General features: G+C 32.3%; 1 long non-coding RNA gene across 1 annotated transcript in view; it reads left to right on the top strand.

Moving 5' to 3' along the window:
- LOC121420718 overlaps positions 1–14,376 on the top strand; it is a 33,908-nt gene that overhangs the window by 12,211 nt on the left and 7,321 nt on the right. Inside the window, exon 2 of the long non-coding RNA XR_005970806.1 lies at positions 11,779–11,862. This is a non-coding gene — a long non-coding RNA (uncharacterized LOC121420718). The remainder of the gene's footprint in view (positions 1–11,778; positions 11,863–14,376) is intronic.

Genomic DNA, 14,376 nt, shown 5'->3' on the forward strand with positions numbered 1-14,376 from the left:
ATTCGTACTATAGGTGTTTTATAATTTGGTCAAATCAATAATAAAGATAGTGATATTGATAATATGTTTATACACACACATGCACACACACAATTTTTTTTTAAATCAGTCCAATAAAAAAAAAGTCGTACACCAATATAACGTTTTTCGTGTATGTCACATGAGCAAATGTAACTATAAGCTATTGTTGATTTTGTATGAGAAAATGACCTGTCGCAGAGTTTGAATTGAATATAAATGATCGTGTTACACAGCAAAAACTGTGGTGTTAACCGGTGTACATAGAGCACCACACCAGTTATTTTACACCGGTGTCAAATTGGTGGTGTTAGTTTTACACCTATAGGTGTTATTACAACACCTTTTGTTGTTACATTTACACTCTTTGGTGTTATGTTTAATCTCTAGGGTGTAATTTTAACACCTCACGGCGTGGTCCTCTATTAACACCAATTGGTGTCAGTTTTAACACCGCAGTTTTTACAGTGTATGTTTATTGGGTAGTAATTTGAACAAAAGTGTATCTGATGACCTTTGTAGGTTTGCATGGTGGAGTCTATAACATGCATGGGGAAAGTTTCTGGTTCACCATGTGTAATATGAAGAAGGGAAAAGAAATACAGGGGGGAAAAAATTGAAATGGAAAGACGAGAAAGGATGCAAGAGAGGAAATTAGAGGTTTTCTATCTTTTCTGTGGAAATGATTTCATAAATGATAAGACCTCTATAGAAGCTTAACACATTCACCATTGCGATATGATGCCATATTATTATTAATAATGAAGTAATATATGTTTGTATGTTGATTCTCATCGGCCATTTATTGGTGTATCATAAAATCTTTTTATTCAGAGAAATTGTGAATTTCTAGTATTGACATTTTATATCGCAAACAATGGGGCTATATACATGTATACACCCATGCGATGTAGCAGGATGCAACCTCGCGACCCACCCGTAATTCCCGGGGCAGAAGCACCTGCCAACGAGCCCTCTCAGAGTATTACTAATCGCGAAGTCGGGTCAAAAGAACGTTCACCCGAACGGTGAACCTCATGTGCACCGTTCCTCCCCGGTATGGATTGATGCATTTGGGCACTTGTATGGATACCTGCATGAAAACGTATGGAAAGCAAGAATACTTTTTTTTGTTTTGATTAAACAAGAACAATTCACTGCAAGCTATTTCAACTCGAAAAGTGTATTGTCTAGATAGTCTACATTTATCTAAATTTTATCTCAAAATTTTAATTGAATTTGAAACTGATTAGTTCTTGAACTGTTTTTTTATTTGTTTTGTTTTAAGTTTTTATCCAATCAAATCATCAAGGATCACAATAATTTCAAACGATTTACATGATTACAACACAAAATCTATATAGGGACATAAAAAAAGAAACGCAAAACAATGACCTTGTTTTCTTCTTAATATTCTCACTGCAGTATACCGTATGTCAGTCTTCAGTCTCTATCTTTATTTGTCTAATTGTTTTCAAATTATTTTCCAATAGTAACATTTTTTTTTCAAGTGTTCATGATTACTCCTCATTCAAATATGCATTCAAGGTTAAATTTGAATTGATATTTTTCCAATGCATTCCCGTCCATTTCCATTCTTTACTTGATATATGATGAGAAGATGGATATTGTCCCCATTATATATCATACCGTTGAATCATAAACCATTTAAGTGATTGTGATGTTTAGCTCATCATCTCGGAAATTCTGGTAATTTGTTTCAATAATGGCATAGGAACCTGATATAATTTTCAATGAAAACCCGACGTTAGAATTATCAGGATTTTTTAAACTTATATTCTTTTTAATATATTTTCAAATACATGTCTACGCCTTACCCCATAGCCTGCCTTCTTGACAAATGTAATCTGCAATTTATCTCCCACGGTTATGGCCTATTACATGTTTATTAGATTAAAATTGAAAAAAAAAATGTAATAAATTAGTAAAGTCGGTTCAACACCCTTGTGTGTTATAACAACACCTTTATTTTTTCCACTCTTTGGTGTTTAGCTCATCACTCGAACAGACATTGTTTAAACAACTGTTTAAACTTTGTTAAACTAGCTGTTTAAAAAGTTTAAACAATTACAAAAAGTTTAAACAACTTGTTGTTAGAGTAACAGGCTTGAACAATGTGCTATTTTTTCTACTGTGTATTTTACCTTGTTATTGTGAATGGTAATTATTATTGTCAACTGAAATTATTATTGTGAACTGGAATTGGAATCGTTGGTTTTAATCATTATTGTGAATTTAAATCGGTACACCTATTGTTATTGTAATTTAATTTTTGTGTATCCTGTTATGTGCATTTAAAAAAAACAATTCAGTATTCATGACACTTTACTTTAGAATAAATATATTTTGAATCCTGAATCTGGATAAAAATGTATGTACAAGAGGTTCGTGCATTCGTTTGAATTTTATTACGAAGAAAGAAAGCTAATAGACTTTATTTAACAAAAGAGTAGAGATGGAACAAAATAGTAAATGTGTATATTTCACATGATTCACATTCAAAATTTATATTATTTCTATTTTCACCTTAATTGAAAAAATAGAAAAATTCAATTTTGAACTTAACTTCGAATAAACTAAAAGGTGAGATGTTTTACATCTCAATAAACTATACGTTATTAGATTTTAATGAAATTTTCAGCATTTTTCGGTGAATTTTATCCATTAATTTGAATCCATTAATTTGATTTAATTTATTTGTATGATTATTTTCAGCCCGTAGAATCCCTTTGATGATAACAAGCATATCAGGAGTCTTATATAGCATAGTATGGTTTACTTTGTTGAATAGGTTAGCAATAGGTTGAATAGGTTAGAATAGTATTAGCAATACTAGACGTTGCATTTCATATTGTGATATTTGTAAACTATTGAACAATGTTTACTATAATTTATGAACTTCACAGTACTTGTTGAATAGTTTAACCAACCATGTTTAATTTATTGAAATTAACTTAGTTGTTTAAGGTTTTGAATACTTGTTTAAACTGTAAGCAAAACTACTGTGCTAAGTAAAAACGCTTTTTATTCTTGTTTTGTATATACATGGCTGTTTACTACATGTGTTTAAAATCTTAAACAACAAAGTTATGCTTCATTCTCATTGATTTAAGCATGGTTGTTTAAATTGTTTAACAACCACCGTAAGGTTCATAATTTAAATAGCTCTGTATAAAACCTTTAACAGCGAGTTTGTCATGTTTGTATAAAGTTCATATTGTAAAGAGCGTTGTATTAAAATGTTAAACAACTATTGTTTGTGGGTGGGCAGTAACAGGGGTGGATCCAGGATTTTTCAAAAGGGAGGGTACATTTTCCCGAGAAAAAATTTTGACAAGCAAAAAAAGAAAAGAAAACACAACGTTTTTAACCAAAAAATAAAGACATTTCGTCCACGAACAAATTTGACAAGCAGAAAAAAAAGGGATCAAGGGGGGGGGACACTTCTGTTTTAGCGGCATTTTAACATTGCAAATCTTAATTGTGTCTCTCAAGGAAGGGGCACGGGCTAGTTGTGCCCCCCCCCTGGATTCGTCAGTGTGCACCTTAACATGTGGGTCTTGATCCAGCACCATTGCACATTAACAATTATAAATTGTGGGCGAAAATAGACCAACTTTTTACACTCGAAATGCTACTAACGTATTGTCTCATACGTGGGCATAGTTGCTATTGTATGTGCTACCTTTGCTTATAGTGAATTTTGCATGTGTGTCGAGCGTTCCATAAAGAGAACACTGATCCAATTTTAAAAAGCGTCTGCCTTACACGAACAGTAGCGTAAGTCATGAAACAAAATATGGCCCACTTTAATGCTATGAATATCATTTCATTTCATATCATCAAGATGATGTATCATTTATGCTGTTTTTCATTATGCTTGCCCCAGATTTTGCCAGAAATAAAAGAGAATATGCTACGATCTAAATACATACATCCTTCGAAAAATCCGGGGAATTTTCGATCCCTTTGAAGTCTTGTCTAATTCTGATCACAAACACGATGATTTTTTTAATGCTTTTTTCAGAATTACTATTAGCCACGTTGACAACATTTCCATTATAATTATACTAAGAATACATTTTGATAAACTATCACGTACAAATTCTTTGATATTCACTGTAAAAAATATTGGGTAAAATTTTACCCAGCACGAGGGTAATTATGTGTCCAACCAATTTAGGGTAGTATTTTACCTAATGCGGGAAGCATATTGACCAGTAAGGTTAAAAATAAGCAGCATTTACTTTAGAATGGGCAAAATTTTAACCAATGGATGAATAAAAATGCTCAATGTTGTTTGGACACATAATTACCCTCATGGAGCATTTTTTACCCAACATATTTTTAAAGTTTATACTAAAACACTTTAAAGGCATCGGCTTTCATTGTATAGACTTTTAAAAAGATCTGATCTGCAAAAGACACATTTTGTAACCTGTTTTTATGGTGTTTTACAAATGGAGCCCTAAAAACAAAAATCATTTTGTTGCTTCAAAAGAGTGAAGCATAAAGTGACCGGAAACACCGTCTCAATATTATTGCATTTATTGCATGTGTTACAATTTCACTCCCCAGGAGAAAAAAAAATGTTTGTTTTTTCAGTCATCAGTAGATGTCTCGGAAATGTCTGCACAAGAAGTTGATTTTCTTTTTTTCCTGTGTATTTTTTTATAATCGAATACAAAACAGATGTCTGACCCATATATGACTAATTAAATAGACTTATCAGGTTTGCTCGCAACAGAGCTGAGGTTTGTACCGACCATGGTCCATGCACCGACAAACGATCACGACGCCGCCCAGCGTGCTCCGGGGAAAAGTAGGGCATTTTTCTGGTACGGAACTGGATGCTTCATCTTATCTTGGTTTATTATCAGTTGGTCTACTAATGAGTCCAGGTTCACATGGGCCTAAAAATTTGGTCAACTTTTCATTCGGAATGATTGCCGTTCGGTCTACACGGGGTCTACAATACACTAGGTCTGATACCCACTTGGTCTAACAATCAAGTCGTATAAAGCCTTCACTCTAAAAAATGAAGTGCTAATTTAGCTCTTAAAGAGCGTGAATAGTGACTGCACTTCGGAGTGCTGATTTGTCTAGTTCAAATTTGAACTAGACAAATCAGCACTCCGAAGTGCAGTCACTATACACGCTCTTTAAGAGCTGAATTAGCACTTAATTTTTTAGTGTAAACAGTTCATCTGAACATATAGACTAAGTCAGTGGTCTTTAACCAATTGGAAATTGACAAAATGGGTATTGATTGTTTCATGAACATTCGGGCAGATGGTGATACGTAGAAAATTAGACCAAAGATTATTAGACAAACTGGGATTAGACCATCTGGGATGAGACCTACGGACTGACGGGTATAGTAGACCAAGTGGTAGAAGACCAACTGGCAATAAACCGATTGATCTTCCTACCTCACTACACATGAAGAAGCAATTATGATGATGGTCTTATATACATGCGGAGCCCTCCTGGGAGAGACAGAAAACTTATTTGGAAAAAGAACTCTGCCAATTCATTAATGGATTTAGAAATGGAGTGTAAGAAATAGGTCAACCCACGGTGTTCTATAGTGTCGCTCCTGATAAAAAAAGAATAACTGTACCAAGAATTAGCTGGTTAAATGATCATAGTCTATATCACGACGGCTTTTGACTGTTTAATTTAAAGCGTTAATATTCGTTATATCATTGCAAGTTATTCCTAAATGATTAAGCTATTCTGTAAATTATTTAAAGTCAGAGAGATCAAAAAAATCATTGAGTTATATTTTAAAAGTGCTATAAGATCTGACCCCCTTTTAGGGAAATGACAACCTAATGATAATTATATTTCATTTTGGGGTTATCATCTTCAATATTACTATATTAATTATTGTCGCTTTTCTTGTCTACTTTGTTTTTCCTTGTCCTCTTTCTTATTCTCACGTTTCTTTTCATTTTTTTAGTAGTAGTAGTAGAAGTAGTAGTAGTAGTAGCAGCAGCAGCAGCATTAATAGAAGTAGTAGTAATATAGCAGCAGCAGCATTAGTAGAAGTAGTAGTAGTAGTAGTAGTATAAGAAGAAGTAGTAGTTGTAGTGGTGGTTGTGGTAGTGGTAGAAGAAGTAGTAGTAGTAGTAGTAGTAGTAGTAGTAGTATAAGAAGAAGTAGTAGTTGTAGTGGTGCTTGTGGTTGTGGTCTAGTGGTAGAAGTAGTAGTAGCAGTAGTAGTAGAAGTAGTAGTAGTAGTAGTAGAAGTAGAAGTAGCAGTAGTAGTAGAAGTAGAAGTAGCAGTAGTAGTAGAAGTAGAAGTAGTAGTAGTAGTAGAAGTAGTAGTAGTACACTTGTAGTAATAGTAGTAGTACACTACCGCTGTGCAAAGAATGCTCCCCAGGGAGTGGAAATTGTGCACTTTTCGTGCTTGATTGAAATGAGTCCAATGACCGGGGTATTAATATGCTGTAACGCGCTTTGGGCCATTCTGGGAAAAGCGCTTTATAAAAATTGGCTATTATTATTATTATTATTACACTGTCATACGACTTTATAGGCTAAACAAGTTTGCTTTGAATAATGAAATTAAACAAAATGTATATTTCCATATACCACCTGGTTTACTTTATGATGTTGAAATCAATTGAACAACAAATTTCAATCTATAATGGAGACTAATATTTCAAATTGAAATTTATTGTCTAAATCTTTTATTGAAATTTTAACAAAAAAAACCTCATAATATAAAACGTTTTTACCGTGTAAAGTGAGGGATAGGTGCGTACATGAGGGTGGGGCGAGTGTGTGTTCATTACCCTCTTAACTCTTGTTTAATATTGTTGCCCAGATGGTATTAAAAATGGTACATTATTCAAATTTACAATAATATAAAATGAGCCATTTGAAAAGTTTCAAACTTGTAAAACTTTTTAAAGTTAAAGAGGAGAATGTGGTGTTAGCAGTGTCTTAGATCTTCACTTCTCCCTTATCAATTTGAAGAAAAACTAAATATTCCGTGAGGGAAGAGAGACACAACCGACAGACATAACACAAATATCAAGCTGCTCGAAGCACTTTCTCTGCTCAACAATTACCCGATTATAGCTTATTACAGCCATCTTAATTCCGAATTATGATTAGAAATTTGAGTGTTATTATAAAATTTTAAAGGAAACCAGATCGGATTATGATGTTTTCTATTACATTCTCATTTTCTTCTCCGCATTGGTAAAACCTGAAAATCTAGGCCCCAGACTCCCATTCTTTGGTTTGTGAAATGAAGTACACGAGAATGCCAAAAGCGTTGCATACATGATACCGTGAAGTTCACGATTGCAAGCGGGCAAAGGTCGACTGTCTGGGCTAGCCTCGACTCCAGATAATATCGATTTTATTTTAATTTCATGGACTATAGCCTGGTGTTTTTAATTGTTTTTTATTCAGCCCTCTTACCCATTGGAATGAATATGGGATGACCCATTGGGCGGTTCCAGGATTTAATGGGGGGGGGGGGGGGTCAGCAAGAACAAACGACAAGAAAAAAAAGTCATCATCTCTCAAGAAGAGATTTTTAAAGTAAAAATGGGTCTGGCAAGGATAACCCCATTTCTCCCCCCTCCCCCAAGGAAAAAAAAAACGTTTATTCACATTTTACCGGCTAATTAATCGGTTGCTTTCTTCCTTTTTTTTAATCAATCTTTTTATCAATGAAAACATTCATACCTCGTCTCAATCTACACTGAAGAAAAAGAATATCGTGTATGATGGTCAGTTATCAAGAGCTACCTGAAACATGTTTGAATTTCTTTGGAAGATATCGTGAATTATGGAACGTCAGATCATCTTACTACCGTAGATGGCGTACTTTCTTCACTGTATGCAGGGGGCATTCCTGAACATTTGCATTGGTTTAGAAACTGATGAAAGGTACATGGATGTGCTGAGGGGTTGCACGCTTGAGGCAATGGCCTCCATCCCCCCCCCCCCCCCCCCCCCACCCCCCCCCCCAAAAAAAAAAACCAAAAAAAATATTCACATTTTACCGGTTAATTAATCGGTTGTTTTCTTTCTTGCTGTTCTAATCAATCTTTTTTTATTAAAACATTCATGAATCGCTTTATCCAAATTTATTCCGTCGTGCGTGCGTAGGTGTGCGTGCGTGTGTTTGTTTGTGTGTTTGGGGTTAAATTTATATCGCCAAGAGCATAGCTACATAACGTGAATGATTAGATCACGTGTGATTGTGGTTAGTTGGCTGGGCCCATTATTTCATCTGAATATAATTCATTCATACTCTCTAATTTATTTGATATATATATATAAACATATATGACTTTTGTGCTCTATACAGAGAGTCAAGTTCACAAATCATTCACTGTCAGGAACCCAGCAACTTATAACATGATTTTCGTTCTGTACTTGGATGGATTGCACCTTGAATTATATTAAAACCTGTGATCATGGTAATAAAGCTGTGCCATCGCAGATGGGCAGCATAGTTTGATGCCTTTTCTCTGAATACGACTGTATAGTTTTTTTCTATTTTTTTTTTTATTATTTTCTGTATTTTTGTTGTCAAGCTCAAGATAATGCAGTATTCGAATAAAAAAAAAATTTATACGGTGTATTGCGGCTGATCGGTGAAAAGGTTGTTTCCCCGCCCTTTTTCTTATTTCCTCTTTTCGTGTACGCTTTATATGTCAATATTCTTTACATTAATTAGCAAAAAAAAATCAGACCAGTATGCGCCCTTGGTTAACTAACAGTTCAAATATGGACTTATCATGTTCTATGATTCTAAACGACATAAATGTCATCACATTGATTATTTAAATTACAAAAGAGGCTAACACAAATCCTTCCTCACATAAAATTGTTTTATCAAATTCCATTATGATGATGATAGCATGTGTTGATATGAAACGTAAACTATTCCTGAACCTTTTGCTGTTGCTCTCATTCCTTTAGTGTTATTTTGTATATACACTTAAACGCGTGTCCCCCCCCCCCTCCTTCCCCCGGCAGAGGTGTAGTGCAATTTTTACTTCAGAAACATACATTTTATTTAGAGGATATTTTTCCATTCGTTTTGATACATAAAAAATATATTTACCATGTTCATTGGAACTCATAAGAATTGTACAAGTGTTTTCTCACTATACCTGTTGGCGAAATAAATAGTACTATGATAAACATAATGATAATAACAGTATGGTGCCGGAGCAGTTCCTTTTCTCCTTCTCCTGTTTCTTTTTCTTCTTCTTTTTCTTCTTCTTTTTATACTTCTTCCTCTTCTTCTACTTTTTCTTCTTCTGTGTCTATTCTTCCTTTTTGTGTGTCATAATTGAATATAGACTCTATGCATAATTATGATATAACATTTCCTTCATCAGTGTTCATGCTTGTCTTACTTCTCTTGATGAGAAAAATATGTCCACACATTTATTATTATTATTATCATCATTGTTATTTTTTTACTATCATCATCATCATCATCATTCTTTCGATGTTGTTATATTGATCACCACTGGATGAACGAGAAGAACTTACATCAGCTATTATTAATTTATCAATTTTTCAATTTTTTAATCATGCAACATGCACGAGAATTTTAACATTATCAGTTGTTCATTTCAACACATTTATCACTTCTAAACAAATTCTGCTCTCTTTTTTGGGGGGGATTAAATTTATGACATATATAATGTCCTAAAGATAATCCACTGCTTAATCTCATGAATGTCATTAATGCTGAATCTATCCGACATAACATCGTTTATATGAATATAAAGTTCATTATCTTGATTTTTATTTATGCTCCATTTTTTAAATTAATGAAACACTTCCATTAGCCTAATATTTTATTTTGAGCGTAGGGCCTACATTTGAGAATCTAGGGGAATCTCTTAGATTATGAATTCTCTGTCACTTAACATCATTACAACAACCTTCCTTTTATTCCATTGTTTATCAAAATGAATACAACGTCATTATTATTTCATATTGAAGTTCCGTTCAAACTTACTCAGTATAGTAAAGTTTAGGAGTGAATGATGTTTCCCAGAACGTATAGATCTTCCCAAAGTTTTCCAAAACTAATATCACATTTGCATTATTATGCCATTATAGTTGAAATTTATTTGAGCAATTATTTTATTTCTTGATTATTCTGTAATGTTGTATATTTGTTGATTTCATGTGTATTTCTATTCTGTTTTTTAAAACAATAAATTCAGCTGTTCAAGCTCAGGATCAAGTTAAATATTTTAGATTTATAAATATCATATAAGAAATAGTTGAAATCCTATACATTTTGTCCGGATTAAGTTTGTCTTTATTAATGGTAAAACCTAAAACAATACGCCTGTTTTAGCAAGTATTTCATATTTATTTAATCCCCTTAAAAGTTTATCAGTCTCATATTTCTATACTATATTATATACTACTTACTTATGATATATTTCATGTCCACGTTATGACTTGCTTTCAAAAAGAACTTACCATGCTAATTGTGATTTATCTTGAAAAAGTATGATATGTACTTTTCGAATTTTATGAATTCCACAGTGCTTCGTTAGAGACTGTTCACATTTGTTAACTTTAACAGATGTTTAATTTCAGCATTTCCATTTTGATCAGAAAACCCTGAGCAAGAATATAATTATGATTATACCAAGCTATATACGGCATACTTCGTTGTATTTTCCGAACTGTATACCTTCCAAATGAATTAGAAAAATTAAATATCGATCGTAAAATATTATGATATTTTTGTTTTAAGAATGATATAATCTCGATTAATACAACTTGAAGATTCATACTGCTCATTGAAGACAGTGTGCTTTCTCATCTGGTGTTTATTTCTAAAATCTATTCGCGATCTGATGCAAGATTCAAAGCACACTGTAAAAGTTATTGGGTGAAATTTTAACCAGCCCGAGGGTAATTATGTGTCCAACCGATTTGGGGTAGTATTTTACCCAACGCGGGGAGCATATTGTCCAGTAAGATTTTAAAAAAATATGCCGCAATTACTTCAGATTGGGCAAAATTGTCATCACACTGGATTAAAAAAAAATGCCCAAAAGAAATGCCCAATGTTGGTTGGACATATAATTACCCTCATGGAGCGCTTTTACCACATATTTTTTTAGAGTGTAGCAAAATTAGATATTGATAAGATTTATAAGATTTTTTCAAGTTTATATTTTAGATCCGTACAATTTAGAGTGAACAATGATGGTCCGAATATGTCATGTTTTTAATGATAATAACACGTTTTCTTATCTGAATTGTTTTCTTACCTGAAATATAAATCTACTTGATGATAGATCGAATATTTTCAACGAATTTGTCATGATTTACTTTCATGAACATATTTATATTTACTTTCATAAACATATTTTATATTTTTTATAACAAATTGATTTATGTATGAATTTATTTTTACGAAAAATGTAATGACATAGAAGAAAATAAATGTTTTATTTGAATTGAATTGAAAAAAAAAATTATTAAGAATATATTTTCATTTGGGTAACTATTTATGTGTTTAATCTGCCCTGTTTGCGTCAGTAATGTGACCATGTTTGGGCTCTATATGTTGTCTATCTTCTTCAATATATAAATGTATATGTATTGCTATTTTTACACTGCTATTTTATGCGTTTCGTACAATAATTGATGCAAAACAGATTTATTTATTTATTTATTTATTCATTTATTGTGTTTTATTTATGTTATTCTGTAGGGTTGGCCTGATCAGTTTTGGAAAAGTACTTCACAAAGACATCACGCAGTTGAACGAAACATCAACATGAAAGTACAAAATAAGGTAATATCATAATCTACTAACAATAAGACATCGAGAGTCGATAAATTGTAATCTAAAACACTTTTAAAATGCTTCTGAGTCAATATGAAAGTCTTTACATACAGTCGATTAAATCTATAAAAAAAATTATGGTGTGTACACTATAAAAAAAATTTGAGTAAAAGTGCTCCATGAGGGTAATTATGTGTCCAACCAACATTGGACATTTCTTTGGGGTATTTTATTTATCCAGTGTGATGGAAATTTTGCTCATTCTAAAGTAATTGCTGCTTACTTTTTAACCTTACTGGACAATATGCTTCCCGCTTAGGGTACATTACTGCCCAGAATTGGTTGGACACATAATTACCCTCGTGATGGTAAAAATTTTACCCAATATTTTTTTACAGTGTATTATGTAAAGTTAGCTATGTTTTGTCACGCCTCCTGAACGTCAGGTTTAAGGTTATTTGGTGATGATTGATTAGTTGGTTATTAATTTTCATCTGGATAGTATAATGAAAAGAATGTTGATTTTACATATTACTATAAAAAAAATTACGTCACAGGCATGTAGATTTAAAAACAATAAAATACATTGAAAACATCGTTGATAAACCGTACACTCTTAAAAATGAAATGTTAAATCAACATTTGAAAGCTTGGAGGAGTAACAAAACCTTTTCCAAACATGCTAAATGTTATATACAACCTTGCGTGAAGCTGAATCAAAGTTATTAAGTGTTGGGTTGAATCATTTAAATGGTATATACAACATTTAGAGAAGGCTGTCACCCCTTCAACCTTTTAAATGTTGATTTAACATTTCATTTTTTAGAGTCTATGAGATGCACCGAAAACATGCCCTGAAGTACTTTCTTAAAGTTAAATTGTGTGTAAAATTTGAACTCTCAAGGCATTAAATCTTAGGAAGGAGATTCAGCAGTAAGAATTAAAAATCTGACTGCAGAGTAAAAACGGGGTATATAATGTTTATACAACGCTGATTACTATATGAACCTTATAGTAGTTGTTTAAACGGTGTACACCAATGTTAAAAATCTTGCACAACAAAGTTTGTATTGTAGTATTTAATTCTCGATAGATTAAGCATGTTTGTTTGAACTGTTAAACAACCGCTGTAATGTTCATATAGTAAACAGCTTTGTACAGAATCTTAAACGGCGTTTTTACTGTGTGTAAAATACGTTTATCATAATTGATTTTTAATATAGCCCATTTTTTATTTACTTTCAGATGAAAAACTTTTTTTTCCTATGAAAAAGTTGTTTGTATCTTGTTGAAGATTCTAAACGCAAATATTTGTAAAAAAAAAAACAGAAACAAGGTCAAGTAACAAAATATTTTTTCAATTCTACAGGAGCTGAGCTCACGTAACATAATCATGATAACTGAAACAGTGATGTATTGTGGTACATTTAAAATGTACAGGCATATCCCGCCACATGATTTTGATTTTACTACACACCTTCTTATTCTGTTCTGTTGACAAATGTGTTACATATTTATACTCTTCTATGGCATAGGATTTTGTATAATTTAGATGAAAATTATATTTTGTGAAAAACGAAAAGAAATAACTGTTTATTTGAATGAAAAATGACTAAATTTAAGGCATAAAAATTGTTCAAAAGGACTAGAAGATTGCCTACATGACTGGGGAGATCTAGACAAAAAAAGTCACACAGACGGACATTTTAAAACCAATTCTGAATAGATTATTATAATATAATCAATTTGCATATGTATGTTCACATAGATATATGCACATGGAAAAGACCTGCAGAGATCAATTCAAATCATTTATTCATTTTCAAATAATACGATGTAAAATGTATAAAGCTTTAAAAAAAAAACGGGTAGCACCCCCAGGAAGCTTACGCTTGTCGAGCAGGATGCTCCCTTACAGAGAAAAGCAGCAACAAGATATATTACCCTCACAAAAATGACATAATTAAATTAAACCATGGAGCTATAAAACACTATAGCTCCATGATTAAACATATAAACATGAGACATATATATAATACTGAGTAACAAAAAGAAGAAGATGGATTAATGTGTATTACCATGATTATGATTATTGCAGTAATCACTCATCTAAAATTGAAGTGAAACATAATAGAGTAAAATGCATTTGATAAACTTACAAATTCTACCAACTTTCTTTGCAAACATGTATGATGATATTATGAAATAAATAAAGGTTGGATGATCATGTGATGCCCATGGATTGCTTTGTAGATATCTTTTAACAAGAAAATATTCAAATCGTGAAAAGGTATGAGGTAAATAAATCCATAGAAATTAGGCTGCTTGGAAAATATGTCATTTACCTTGTCGTAAAAATTTGCCATAAATATGTGTAACAAAAGATATTATGGAAAAGGTGACGATGTTTATATCGTATTATGTTGATGAGTCCTTGGGATTTATCAAGAATGAAAAATATATATTGATGTAACGATAAAAAATGATTAGAATAGATTTTTTAATGCATGTTATGGGTACCAT

The sequence above is a fragment of the Lytechinus variegatus genome, chromosome 8, assembly GCF_018143015.1.
Source record: "Lytechinus variegatus isolate NC3 chromosome 8, Lvar_3.0, whole genome shotgun sequence".
NCBI lineage: Eukaryota > Metazoa > Echinodermata > Echinoidea > Temnopleuroida > Toxopneustidae > Lytechinus > Lytechinus variegatus.